The following is a 15,135-nucleotide window of genomic DNA, read 5'->3' as shown; positions in this document are numbered from 1 at the left end:
ATTTTGCCAATGGGGGCGTGTTGGAGGCGGGACTGCTGCTTGTAATAGAAGATAGGAGCAGGAGTAGGCCATTCGGCCCCTCGAGCCTGCTCCGCCATTCAATGAGAACATGGCTGATCATCCAAATTCAGTACCCTGTCCCTGCTTTCTCCCCATATCCCTTGATCCCTTTAGCCTTAAGAAATATATCTAACTCCTTGAATATATTTAATGAATTGGCCTCTACTGCGTTCTGTGGTAGAGAATTCCACAGGTTCACCACTCTCTGGGTGAAGAAATTCCTCCTCATCTCAGTCCTAAATGGCTTACCCCTTATCCTTAGACTGTGACCCCTGTTCTGGACTCCCCGACCATCGGGAACATCCTTCCTGCATCTAGTCTGTCTAGTCCTGTTAGAATTTTATAAGTTTCAATGAGATCCCCTCTCATTCTTCTAAACTCCAGCGAGCATAAGCCCAATCGACCCAATCTCTTCTCATACGTCATTCCTGCCATCCCAGGTATCAGCCTGGTGAATCTTCGCTGCACCCCCTCCATGACAAGAACATCCTTCCTCATGTCGGGTTTTAGTCCTGCCTCCATCGACTTGTGGCCAACCCACGCTATTTCCCCTTGTTTAGCAGGCCAATTAAGGGGAAGCCAGTTACAGAGACTGTCAGCGTATGACGTTTCATCTGTTAAAAAATTTTGACAGATGATTTGTCATCATTTGACAGCTCTGTGAAGCTGTCAAACACTGACATTCTCTGTTGTTTGATGAGTCCTTGTATTCAAGACTCATCAAACCTATCTGCTGAGTAGAAATCAGATGGCTGTTGCATCGGAGAATGGAGCAGCCATTCTATCATCTCTGCCGGTAAGATGTGGGAGTCTCTGTTTCCCCAACTGTTGAAGCCTGCAGGAAGAAACAAAGGTAAGTAAACATTTTCTATCACTTTACACTCACCTCACATACTTACCTCTCCACACTTGCACCCATCACTCACCTCCACAGCGCACTTTTGCACCCCTCCGACCCCCGCAGACCCATTGCTCGCCTCAGTGACCCTGGCGGGGTTTCCCGACATCGGGAAGCCCGCACCTCTGGTGGAAAAATGGGGTAATCCCCTTCCTGCCTCCAGGAGATGGGACCCGGCGCGGGTCGGCTACCCACCTCCTGGGAAGATGGCACGGAGGCGGGTTGGGGGCGGGATGGGCACCCGCTCCCAGATTCTGCCATTTTCCCGGCAGTCCCGCCTCCATACATGCCTCCCCAGGGCTGGCAAAATTGCCCCCACGTGTTTCACAGAATGCTTTGACAGTCCAAAATAGTTTCCTTTATATATTTTCATAGTTCAGTATTATATTTCCACAAACATTCTAACCGTCTGAATGAACATATTCAGTACAATGTTCCCTCTTATTTTTTGTTCGGTTCGCGGGCCCTTTAACCGGTTGTGCGGCCCATTCAAATTTTCGCGCATGTGCGGCATTTCCCATATAAAACTGGTGAGCGGCCTGCGCGGGACCTCCAGACTGCTGCAAAGCCACGCAGCTTAACGAGAACGTTGATTCAGTAATACTCAGCATAAAACAGTAGAATAATTAACTACTAAAAGACTAGATAATATTCTTGGTAACATTAAACCAACAAAATTCTTAGAAGTACCAATAATTTGAAAATACACCCCTTCCCCGGGATAACGTGTAGAAAAGCGTCACTTGTCTTCGTTAATTTCTACTTGGCCAGATGTCAGTGATTGAACTGATGTCAGATATAAAGACACACAGAAAAAATTCCCACCAATCCAAGTTACTGCTTTTCACATCACAACTCAAATGATCTCATCCACAGTATTTCTGGTGGTGGTGGTGGTGGTGGTGGAGAGCATTACTGGTCCTGACATTTGCCATTTTAAAATTTTGGCAAATGTCCAGCTGCCTGTGGACTTGTATTATAGTATTAGGAAAGAAAATGCTATGGAAAAAAAAAAAAAAAAATTTTTTCAGTAACAACTGATATAAATTAATTTTCTCTTCCCCTCACTTTTTTAATATATTTTATTTATTTTCCCTCTTTCGGTCTTTCTATAATATGCACCACTTCAAACAGAGAGGCAGGCAGCTGATCTGATTAAAGACCTCAGCAAATATGTCTCTTGAGTTGGCTCCTGAGAAATGTGCCAGAGCAGTTGACTCTTCCTCTGACTTTCCTTTCTCCCTTTTGGGAAACTCCTGTCTCTGCTTTGTGTCTCTCCCCATTGACATGGCAGCTATTATAAACATGCTGAGTGAGGAATGACATATTTCAACCTATGCTCTGGCACTCTGTGGCAGTGTTAAAGCATTGACACATTACACCACAGTGCTATTTCATTGTTTTATGTGTTGATAATCCACCAACAATCTTTGCAGCCAGAGTTAAGCTAGCCCATTCACCTTGCTGTTAACTCTACTCTTCTAAGGCAGGCAACAACCTCCATGTGCTAAAGACATTACTTTCTCAATTTGCATTTACCATCTGGAGATGTCATTTTCTTAACCGAGGTAGTGAAATTCAACTCTGATCTCTAGACAATTTAAAACATAATCGTGTCAATTTGCCTTTTCCCAACAGAGGTACATATTTGTACAAAGTTGGATACTAATGTCAGTTTTCCTGGCATGATGGTTACTGCACATTGGAATGGTAATACCTAGTAGTGAGGACAATTGTACAGATCTGTTTGCCCATTCATGTTTGCCACTGGGAGGAATTGCTGCTTGGATGCCACAGTGGTAAGTGCCAATGCCTCCACATTTTTGTTTGTTTAAAAACAAGCTTAAAATTACATATAAATAAACAGGTGCACTCACAGCTAATTTTAATAATAATTCAAAATAAATATATGTATTTAGCTGCAAATAGGGTTTCATTTTTAAAAACTTAAACACAAGGCAAAGTAATTTGATGCACTTGTACCACTGACCCATCCAATTTTTGACTGATCTGCTCATCCTCCTGTGTTGTCGCATTTGCTTCCCACACCTGACATAGGTAGAGTGGATATGAATGCTATCAATAAGCCAGGAGCAATCTACATTGGCACGCAGGGGAGAATCAGGTTGTCCATATTTCAGCTCATTATATAGAGCAGTAAGGTTGGAGCAGACAATAATTCCCCCTATCAGTGGGGTTTTCCTGGTGAAAACAATAATTAATCTAGTTCTTCACTCATAGCCAGCCTGATATTTTGGTAAGGTAAGAATATTAGAATCACTGGGGGTAATTTTCAACTTCGATGTCTGGACGTTAACCTGGAGGAGCAGATCGCCGCCCTTTATATAACCCTTCCCATTTCATTTTTCCATTGATTTCAAGTATGATCTATTATCCAAATCCTATTTGCTACAACACCAGGATGGCAAGGAAAATTACCCATCTATTAACAACTTACAACACACTGTCCAACACAACAACGTATAGGGCTGAAGATATTTCTTTAAAAAATTTACCTGACAAAATGGTAACCAATACACAAAGTGAGAACAAAGTACACAATGTGCACACATCTGTGCTACTAGTACACTCCGTAGAACATTAAAAGTTCGAGGCCTAGAAATTCAGTGGGCTGCGACACCCGTTAGCGCCTTAAGAGGGCGCTAAGTGGGTCGGAAGCCACTGGCCATGCCTCCCGCTAAATTCAGCGGGACGCTAATGGCGGTGCTAGCCGTTAGCGCTGCGCCGCCACCGATGACGTCATCGGTGTACGCAGTGCCCTGCTAACGCCCCGATCGTGATATTTAGATGCGCCCCCTGCTTTAATGCCGGGTGCTATTTGCAACCGGTTCAGGGGGCCTACCTGCGGCGGTAGAGGCGCTAATTAAAGGAGAGGTGCGGGGCGGCCATTTTTTTTGCTGGCCGCCTGCCAGCACCTCTCCGCGCTGCCGTCCCCGGCCTCCTGAGTGCCCCCCCCCCCCCGCAGAGTGCCGACTGCGTTCCAAGAGCCCGGCACTTCTCGATGCCGGGCTCTTTTGTCGGCACTCGCGATCCTCGCTCGTGCTGCACAAGGGGAGGAAGGCCTGCAGTACTGCAGCGCGCCGTGCCGCAGCGTGTGGCGCTGCGGCACATTGCGCAGCGATATTCAGCTGCAGCACCCCAAGAGGGATGCAGGGTGCCTCCAGTAGCGCCGTGCTTCCCTCTGGGGTGCGCAAACTGAATTTCCGGCGGGCGGCCGCGACTGCTTCCGGGGCGCTACTTTTAGCGCCCTGGCGAGGCTGGCGCCCCAAATGGGGCTATAGTGAATTTCTAGGCCCTAATTTATTATTTTTGGAAATGTTGCAAAATCTGTAACTCCAGCATAAAAATTTCAACTGAATCTTATTAAGTCCTGAACTAGAAGAATAAAAGTTAAAATATGCAGTATGGTAAGATTAGTTCAGTCAGGGTTTGAAAATACAGCGTCTTGGTTGGTGGTTCAAATTCAGTAGAGGATACATAAATAAGTTGCAATCTGTAACGCAGTGTTATCCAATCAGCCTCTTCAGTATGTCAGTAGCAATTGGAATGTTTTCATTATAGGCTCAAAAATTGCTGTTGGTTAGACTTGCCCTTACCCGTTTAATGTTGACGATATTTTGCTCTGATGGAAACGGTGTGACGCCCTCTGACGTAATAAAGACTCACTACGCACTTGGTTGTACATAAAGCAAGGCTTTAATCGACTTGTAACAAAACATGGAGGTCTAGTTAGTAGTCACTAGCTTCCTGTTTCCAGATTGTCTCTGGCCAAGGTGGGCCCACGTCCGAGTATTTATACTCCTCGGCGGCGCCCTCAGCTGGCCATTCTATAGTACTTCCTGAGTTACTTCTTGCAGGAGTTGCGATTTATGACACCCTCTACAGGGCATCTGGGATTTGAGTAAACAGGGCAAGCAACTGTGTACAGAATCATAAGTGGAATTTTAATTTGGAGGCGGTTAGGGAGCAAGGAGACTGGAAAGCGGTTGGGAACCCTGAGAGAACAGGTTTTATGAGGCACTGATTCCTGCCCGCAGCCAACCAGGTAGAGAGGCTGGCTGGTGGGCAGGTAGACCTGTGGCACCAGGAAGGAGGGAGGAATCGGGGTGGGGGGGCGGAGGGTCGGAGGCTGGAGGATCGGGGCCGGGGGTCAGAAGCCAGAGGAGGTTTGGGACCAGAGGGAGGAGGCTGGAGGAGGATCGGGGCTGGAGGGAGGAGGCTGGAGGAGGATCGGGGCTGGAGGAGGGTCGGGGCCAGGGGGAGGAGGCTGGAGGTGGATCTGGGCTGGAGGGGGATGGCCAGAGGAGGATTGGGACTGGAGGAGGGAGGTTGGAAGGCTGGAGGGGGGGGAAGTCGTAAGGCCGGAAGGGGGAGGTCGGAAGGGTCAAGGTGCAGATCGATGGACTCGGGGGAGAGATTGGAAGGGTCAGGCAGGTATTCGATCGCAGGGGGTTGGCGAGGCAGGGCACTTATCTCCTGGATCCAGCAGTCCTCATCTCCTTTTAGCTGGCGGGTTACCCGAGGTTTGGGAAACCCAGCCAGCCAGTTAAATTTGAAATGGTGGCTCACCATGAGGCATGGAGCCTCATTATAATATTTAAATGGGCGACCCACCTCCTGTGAGTGGGTTGGCTGCCCATCCTGCCTCCATTATAACCAGAAGTGGGCGAGTTGGTGGCGGGTTAGAGTCGGGATTCAATTTTTAAATTCTTTAACCTCCTCCCACCTGACCCAACCCATCCATTTTTTGGGGTTAAAATTCCCTCCCATAGAATCTTACAGCACAGATGGAGGCCATTTGGCCCACCATGCCTGCGCTGGCTCTTTGAAAAAGCTGTCTAATTTAGTTCCACATCCCAGCTTTTTCCCCATAACCCTACAAATGAGTCCTCTTCAAGTATATGCCTAATTACCTTTTGAATGTTCCTATGGAATCTGATTCCACCACCATTTCAGGTAGTGCGTTCCCACTCATAACAACACTGAGTGTGAAAAACGTCCCCTCATTTCCCTTCTAGTCCTTTTGCCAGTTATTTTAAATCTATGACCTCTGGTTACTGACCCACTTGCCGGAAGAAACAGTTTCTCCCTACTTGCTCTTGTATCTCCTTAACCAATCAGATTAAAGGATTCTGAAATTAGCAGCGCAAAGACCGACAAGGAAGTGTAATTTAGAATAGTAAATTCAATGTCAAATCAGCTATTAAAAGAGAAATAAAGAGAGAGAAAGAAAGATTGGATTAAGAGAGAAAAAAGAAACAGAAAGAAAAAGTAAAAAAAAAAATTTTTTTGAGAACTCCAACAATTAAAATCTGAAGAAATTATATTTCATACTTGTAATGGTTAATTTTGAGTGCCAGAAAGGTTGACTGACAATAATTAACACTTAGCACATTGTTAAAAGGGTACTTAGACATGAAATTGACTTAACTTTCTGTGGCGAGTTTACTTTTGTATCTACCATGCAAGTACAGGAACTTCAAACCTCTCAATACATTTGAATGGGGAGCTAATGGTAGAAGGCACAGCCAGGGACCACTGGCGACGGTCTCTGTCAATCGGGAGAGATCGGGAGATAGAAGTAGGGTGGGTGGGTTTACAGATAGCGGGCCAGAAGAGTGGGGGTTGGCAGATTGTGGGGCAGAAGGCTCCGGATCGTGGGTTTGGCTGGTGGGGGGGGGTCACCAAATCATGGCAGCGAGGAAAGGCCATGATTGGCAGAAGATTTGCTTGGGGGGCCAGGGGGCAGCACTCCTGCTCCTCCTGTCCCACAAGCTGTGCTAAAAAAGCATCTACCTGCTTGATTCAGTTGCTCCCATCTCCATTTTGCTGCCTGGGAAACCCGGGTGGCTGGTCAGCATTCAATTTAGTCAGGTTCCCAACTGCAGTGTGGGAACCTGATTGAAATATTATAATGAGTGTCCTGCCTCTCGAGAGTGGGACACAAACAGTGCATGCAACTTGCTGCCCTAAAAATGGCAGCAGGCGCGTACGCAGCATGTTGGGTTCTCCTTTCACGATTTTTAATGTTTAACCTCCCCCAGAACCTCTGCCACCCGTCGTGGGGGGGTGGGTGGGGGGGGGCGAGGTGGTGGCGGGGGTTAATATCAACCCAATATATCACTAACCATACTCATTATTATGCAAATAAAAATAGAATCCAGACACTGATTACCCACCATTCATCTATTTGTTCATTCATTCTTTACTGTGGACATTAGTGGGTGTTGTCATTGTACTGGGGAGGTTTGCGGCAACTAGATTCCTTAAAAATCCAACTGAAATGTTCGTTGCTGTTGTAAAGATGTACCACATCAAACTTTATGGCATAAACTTTTGCAAACTGTTTGTTTTCATATTTATACTCATTTTTATTTGGTGTGGCAGACTTGATTAATGACAGGATGATGTCATTACATCACTATTAGTGTAATTGTATAATCCTCTACTTTCAAACCTTTAACACACTTTACAGCTACCAATCTCTTTAAGCATATTTGCATGTCTTTGAAAAGGACTGCCCTGTGACTATTTTTATGTTAGATCACCAGAGCTTGCTAACAAATCATCTAACTCCTTAGATAATCTTTTTGTGACATAATTTAGGATGTACATTGAACCTCAGTACTTTATTTAACTGTATCTTGATTAGAACAATAAATTCAGTGCTCAGTGTTGTAGTCTTATCTCTGACCCATGCTCCTTTTGAGTGTGATTTCCCCACTGGGTGCACTGAACTTACCCTATCATTTCATGCTACATTTAACCTGAGAGGACTTGCTACAGTTACAGGATGCAGAAATAAATTGTGCTTCATTGCTTAGCACTTCCATCTGTCATTAGTCAAGGTTAGACTGTTAATACTGGACACCAATATGGCAGCATTATAGTTGAGTATTCAGAGAAGGCTAGAATCTATTTGTAAACTCCCCACTAACCACAAGAATCCTCTAGTTGCTTTGGGAAACAGGAGATCATTTGTTCCAAATATTTTGAAAAACCAACAATGGCACTTACAAAAGATGAAATTGTGTGCGGTTATGATGGGTGTTAGGTTAAGATTCTGCTATATAACTTGCATGACTGCATTCCAATAAGATTACATCTTCTTTCAGTGTATGTGTGTTTTTAAAGGGATTTGATCATCTTGCTATGTGTGCGTGTATAGTTAACATTATATACTTGTTATATTAAATAATGCTATCTTAGTCCGATTCAAAGTAGTCAATGGTTATCTAGACATGTGGGAGGTAAATTTCAGCAGAGGTTCTCCCACTCGTCCGTCATAACCTCTGAACATAAGAACATAAGAAATAGGAGCAGGAGTAGGCCAATCGGCCCCTCGAGCCTGCTCCGCCATTCAATAAGATCATGGCTGATCTGATCCTAACCGCCAATCTACTATCACAGAACCATCTCCTGAATCTAACAGAATTAGACACCCGAAATAGGAGCAGGATCAGGCTACACGGCCCCTGGGCCCGCTCCGCTACCCACAGGGCCATGACTGATCCGAACCTAGACTCATGTCCAAATTCCTGCCCGCTCCCCGTAACCCTTAATTCCCTTTACTTCTAGGAAACTGTCTATTTCTGTTTTAAATTTATGTAATGATGTAGCTTCTACAGCTTTTTGGGGCAGCATATTCCATGGACCTACCACCCTCTGAGTGAAGTAGTTCCTCCTCATCTCAGTTTTGAAAGAGCAGCCCCTTATTCTAAGACTATGTCCCCTAGTTCTAGTTTCACCCATCATCGGGAACATCCTCCCCGCATCCACCCGATCCAACCCCTTCACAATCTTATATGTTTCAATAAGATCGCCTCTCATTCTTCTGAACTCCAATGAGTAGAGTCCCAATCTACTCAACCTCTCCTCATATGTCCATCCCCTCATCCCCGGGATTAACCGAGTGAACCTTCTTTGTACTGACTCGAGAGCAAGTATGTCCTTTCTTAAGTATGGACACCAAAACTGTACGCAGTATTCCAGGTGCGGTCTCACCAATACCTTGTACAACTGAAGCAATACCTCCCTATTTTTATATTCTATCCCCCTAGCAATGAAAGCCAACATTCCATTGGCCTTCTTAATCACTTACTGCACCTGCATACTAACCTTTTGAGTTTCGTGCACCAGGACCCCCAGATCCCTTTGTACTTCAGTACTTTCCAGTTTCTTGCCATTAAGATAATAACTTGCTCTACGATTTTTCCTGCCAAAGTGCATAACCTCACACTTTCCATTATTCTTTTCCATCTGCCAAATCTCTGCCCACTTAGCCTGTCTATGTCCCCTTGCAGGTTTTTTATGTCCTCCTCACTCACTACTTTCCCTCCCATCTTAGTATCATCTGCAAACTTTGATATGTTACACTCGGTCCCCTCCTCCAAACCGTTAATATAGATTGTAAAGAGTTGGGGACCCAGCACTGACCCCTGCGGAACACCACTTGTTACTGATTGCCAGTCTGAGAATGAACCATTTATCCCAACTCTCTGCCTTCTGTTAGATAGCCAATCCTCTATCCATGCCAGAATATTACCCCCAATCCCGTGATTTTTTTATCTTAAGCAATAATCTTTTGTGTGGCACCTTGTCAAATGCCTTTTGGAAGTCTAAATACACTACGTCCACTGGTTCCCCTTTATCCACCCTATATGTTACTTCCTCAAAGAACTCCAGCAAATTTGTCAAACATGACTTCCCCTTCATAAAACCATGCTGACTTTGTCCTATTAAATTATGATTATCCAAATGTCCTGTTACTGTCTCCTTAATAATGGACTCCAAAATTTTACCTACCACAGATGTTAGGCTAACCGGTCTATAGTTTCCAGCCTTCTGTCTACTGCCCTTTTTAAATAAGGGTGTTACATAAGCAGTTTTCCAGTCTGCCGGGACCTTTGCTGATTCCAGGGAGTTTTGGAAAATTATTACCAATGCATCCACAATCCCTACCGCCACTTCCCTCAAGACCCTAGGATGTAAGCCATCAGGTCCAGGTGATTTATCCGCCTTGAGTCCCATTATTTTACCGAGTACCACTTCCTTAGTGATTTTGATCGTGTTTAGCTCCTCCCCCCCTTTAGCCCCCTGTTTGTCCAGTGTTGGGATATTCTTAGTGTCTTCTACTGTAAAGACTGATATAAAATATTCATTCAGTGTTTTTGCCATCTCCATATTTCCCACCATTAATTTCCTGGCCTCATCCTCTAAGGGACCAACATTTACTTTAGCCACCCTTTTTCTTTTTATATAACTATAAAAACTCTTACTATCTGTTTTTATGTTTTTTGCTAATTTACTTTCATAATCTATCTTCCCTTTCTTAATCAATCTTTTTGTTATTTTTTGCTGTCTTTTAAAGTTTTCCCAATCCTCTATCCTCCCACTAGATTAGGCTACCTTATATGCCCTTGTTTTTATTCGAATACTATTCTTAATTTCTTTACTTAGCCATGGATGGCTGTCTTTTCTTTTACACCCTTTTCTTCTCAATGGAATATATATTTTTTGGAAGTTGTAAAATAACTCCTTAAATGTACACCACTGATCATGTATCGTCTTACCCTTTAATCTATTTTCCCAATCCACTCTACTCAATTCCGCTCTCATACCTTCATAGTCTCCTTTATTCAAGCTTAGCACGCTTGTTTGAGATCCAACCTTCTCACCCTCTAATTGAATATGGAATTCAACCATGTTATGGTCACTCATTCCAAGGGGATCCTTTACTGGGACATTTTTAATTAATCCTGTCTCGTTACACAGGACCAGACCTAAGGTTGCTTGTCCCCTGGTTGGTTCAGTTACATACTGCTCAAGAAACCCATCCCTAATACACTCAATGAACTCATCCTCAAGGCAGCCCTGCCCAATTTGATTTGTTCAATTAATATGATAGTTAAAATCCCCCATAATTAGAACCGTCGAAACCCGAAAAGGTGGCTTAAACCCCGCAGTACTTCACCCCTTGTCCAATGCTTAAAATTTCACAAAAATCCAGAGTGCCAGTGTATGTGGCTCTGTGTCACCCACCCACATATTTAATTAACTTACAAGTACAATCCACTGGCTGTGTGATCGAGTTTGCACTGGGAAGCAGATAGTTTTACAATGTTGGTAGATACAGCAGTTTCACATGCTGTGCTGGTTCCAGTTGCTAATCTGGAGCCAGCACGGTTTACTCCAGTGACCGTCTACCTAGTTGAGTTGGAATGTGATTCAGTCACTCTCTACCAGGAATTTTGTGCAGAGTTAATGCCACTAATAGCACATAAATTCAATACAAAAATCATAAAATAACAACAGCATGAATTTGTCAGTAACCCAAGATGTTACCAAAGCAATAGAATCTGTTTAGGGCTAATAACGATCAGGGATCATGTTAGAAAATAACAAGCCTACAAAGATACCATGGCTACAGAGCTTAATTTGATTATTCTTTTGGATTTTTCTGATTCCACAGTTCTAATGGAAAATCAAAAGAATGTTCTGCTCCATCTCAGTTCCAGTGGCATTTGGTGTATGAATAGCCTAATGTTGCAAAGGTTGTGGAATAAATAATTTTAGACTTACAAGCTCCAACCTAGATTACTGTATCTCTTTTATTATCCTACATAATGTAGCACTGTTGTTAAATTAATTAGGTTAAAACAAATTTGTGTACATCTCTCTTCCCCCACCCGATTTTAATTGACTAATCTGGATAAAATGATTGCTCTGTTCTATAGTTTTTAATTAGTAATGTAAATACTAATATTTTAAACCATGTATATGCCTTTTGAAGTACTGATTAGCTGCTGTAACTTTCAAGGTCAATAGAGAGAACCAAGGTCAAAAAGAGTAGTGGAGAAGACAAGGCAAGAAGTTGTGGTTAGGTGAAACAATGCTTAAATTTTAAAAAGCCTCTAAATTACAGGAGAAAGGTCTCCCTTAGATTTTAGTATATTATAATAGAAGTTACTAAATTGTAGGCAATTTCTTAATTTACAGTCCTCCAAATTTTGATAACATTGTGGTGTTTATTTTGGTTAATATATTTTTCTCAGCAGGATTCTTTGTGTGAAACTAGCTTGTACTTAATGTCCACATTCTGCACTATATATGACGTTATATATAGTGCAAAATGTCAAAATTTCTTGCAAAAACCATTTACTAATGCCAGCAATATTAAATTATCATCACGACCTTTGACCTTTGACACACACCATGAGACTACTGTCAGTGTCCTCCATTATAGGCAGGTCTGTGGCATGTATGTACTTTACAAGATATTAAGAAAGAGATTTTGAAGGATCATTATTGTTATACAACTTATTTAAGAATTTATTCAGTCATAACCTGGTAGCAAATGCTTTACCTATATATCCACGGAAGCACATGGGAGTCACAATCCAGTGCAATCTTCAGATAAAGTGGGTTGGAAGTAGGGGAATTGGACAGACATCCCCATTTTAACGTCATACATTCTTATTTTTATATTTACATTATAAATGTCTTTGTTCCCATTTATCATAGAAACTGCTTATAGAAACTTATCATACTGTAATTACACTCTCCTCCCAGTGGTGCTGCTACATCTTTGCTGGAGAGAGAATGTAATTACAGTGTGACAAGTTCCCATTATAAATGTGAACAAAGCAATGTATAATGAAAAAAGTTAACAGGAAATGCACGCAGATGTAAGATTTTTACTAGACTACAATCAATCTCTTGTGTGCAAAAGGGGAGTCAAGACCAAATGTACTCTATGGGCTGGATTTTGTTAGCCCCGAGGAGGCGGGACTACCGGTAAAGTTGCAGAAAGTGGGGGTGGATGGCAAACCCGCCCCCATCCCGCCTCCATGCCCTTTTGCTAGGAGGCGGGAAGCCGTCCTGACCCGGGTCCTGTCTCCTCGAGGCGGGAAAGGGATTAAATCCTTTTAACTGCCTGTTAACAGGCAGAAAAAAAGGATTAGTCCCATTTTACTTTTTCAGGTGAAGGCTTCCTGACCTCGGAGAACCCCGTCAGGTTGGAGGAGTCGAGTAGGAGGTCTGCGGGGGTCGGAGGGGCCTGAAAGTGAGATGTAGAGATGAGTGATGGGTACAAGTATGGAGTGGTAAGTATGTCAGGTGAGTGTTAAGTGTTAGAAAATGTTCACTTACCTTTGTTTCTGCCTACAGCCTTCAGCCGCTGTGGCTCCGGAGTTCCCAACATCTCCATTGTAGATTTCACAGACTGACTGTTGGATCCTCCAAACCAACAGTCATCTGCTTTCTACAAAGTTGAAAGGTTTGATGAGTCCTGAACACAAGGACTCATCAAACTACACAGAATGTCAGTGTTTGACAGCTTCACAGAGCTGTCAAACGCTGACATTTCTTCTTTCAAGAAGTCTTGACAGATGGCACATCAGACATTGACGTGCTCTGTCAGTGGCTTCTCCCTAATTGGCCTGCTGAGCCCGCAGGGCGGGCTTAACAAGGTCAGTCAGGGGAAAATCCCGCTGGTTGGCCAGAACATGATGGAGGCGGAACTGAGACCCGACAAGCAGCAGTCTCGCCTCCAGCACATCTCCATTCACAAAATCCAGCCCTTTAGGTAAAGTGGGGTTACAGGTCGGGGATAATTGGACCAGGGTGCTTGGAGATAATTCAATCCCTATTTTAAAGCTGTAAATTTAGACTTCTTAAAATATTTCTATTATAAATTCCTCTGTCTACATTTGTAATAGAAATTGCCTATGTAAGCATGTCATATGATAACACCCCCTTTTCCCTCTGACTCTCTCTCTATCTCTCTCCCTCACCCATTCTGTCTCAAACCTCTCTCTTGCTCAACCTCTTCTCATTGAACCTCCTTTTTCACTCAACCACCCTTCTCTCACCACCCTCCTTCAACACTTCTCTTAATTCCTCTCTCAATCTCTTTATCTATCACTAACCTCTCGATGTCTCTCAACCTCCCCACTCTCTCGCAATCCTCTCTCTCTCAACCCCTTTTCTCTCTCCCAACTTCCACTTCTCTCTCTGAACTGCTCTCTGTCTTTCAATCCTCCTCGTTTCCCTCCCCTTCACTTCCTCCCTCCCCATCCATATCTCTTCCTCCCATCTCCATCCCTATCTCATATCCGTCTCCCTCAAAAAGCCTTTTTCAAATGTTAACTTCTTTTATGTCTTGCTCTCTATCCCTCTCTCTTCCTCTATTTCACAGATATTAGAAAATTAGAATCTCTGACTCACAGGTGTGAACTATTAGCATTAACATTTTCTAACTTTCAACAAAAGCAGGTGGAGATAATCAGTTGGCTTCATAATTCAAGTGCTTTCTTTGGAAAATTGAACATTAGCATGAATAAAGATGCTCTCTTCCTCACCCTCATTTGAAGCTTAGGCTTCAGGGAGATTTCATTGAAGTGTTTAAAATGATGAAAGGACTAGACTGTGTCTGTGTGGACAGACTATTTGAACTAGATAGGCTAAGAACAATAAGGGGTCATGTGTGTAAGCTATGCAAGCATTTGGACTAGGTTAAATGTCAGGAGGTTTGTTCTTTACACAGAGGGTTGTTGACAATTGGAACAAGTTACCAGCTCCTGTGGTGAGTGAGATTAGGCTCCCCCCAACACATAATAATACACACGGGCACAAATGACCTAAAGACCCAACAGAAAGAAGTAGCAACATCGCTCAGAGCAATGATTAGGAAAGCAAGCAGTACATTTCCAAACACTAGAATCACTGTTTCCACAATATTGCCGAGAACAGACTTCAACAACAACACAATTCATGAGATAAATGCCAGCATAGCAAGAGACTGCGAATCAAACCACAACGTACACCTGGCCCAACACCCCACCCTCGATGAGGAATGTCTTTACGACCACGTCCACATCCAAAGGCAAAGAATATCGATCTTTGCTAAAGCCCTGAAGGACGTCGCTTTTAACAGGGTCCATACCCAGACTCCAAGAGGACCCCCCCCCGACCACCAGAGATCAGCGGGGTACATATCAGGAACACTACAAGGACCACCAACACACCAACCGAGACCAGAGAGGATCCCCATGCAAAACAACAATATCAGACCTGCACCACTCCTGTCCCACAGGGGAATAGGACTGCTCCCAGCCAGACAGAGGGAGAGATGCACAGGACGTACGCAATACCTC

General features: G+C 43.7%; 1 protein-coding gene across 5 annotated transcripts in view; it reads left to right on the top strand.

Moving 5' to 3' along the window:
• The window catches only part of gas2a (growth arrest-specific 2a), a 271,414-nt gene that overhangs the window by 84,010 nt on the left and 172,269 nt on the right, over positions 1-15,135 (top strand). The gene's annotated exons all lie outside the window — the stretch shown is intronic.

This window comes from Somniosus microcephalus, chromosome 15, assembly GCF_052327205.1.
Source record: "Somniosus microcephalus isolate GS21.2 chromosome 15, FLI_Smic_1.0, whole genome shotgun sequence".
In the NCBI taxonomy this organism is placed as follows: Eukaryota; Metazoa; Chordata; class Chondrichthyes; order Squaliformes; family Somniosidae; genus Somniosus; species Somniosus microcephalus.
Note: the sequence above shows the minus strand (reverse complement) of the source record. Positions and strands in the feature narration are given on the sequence as shown.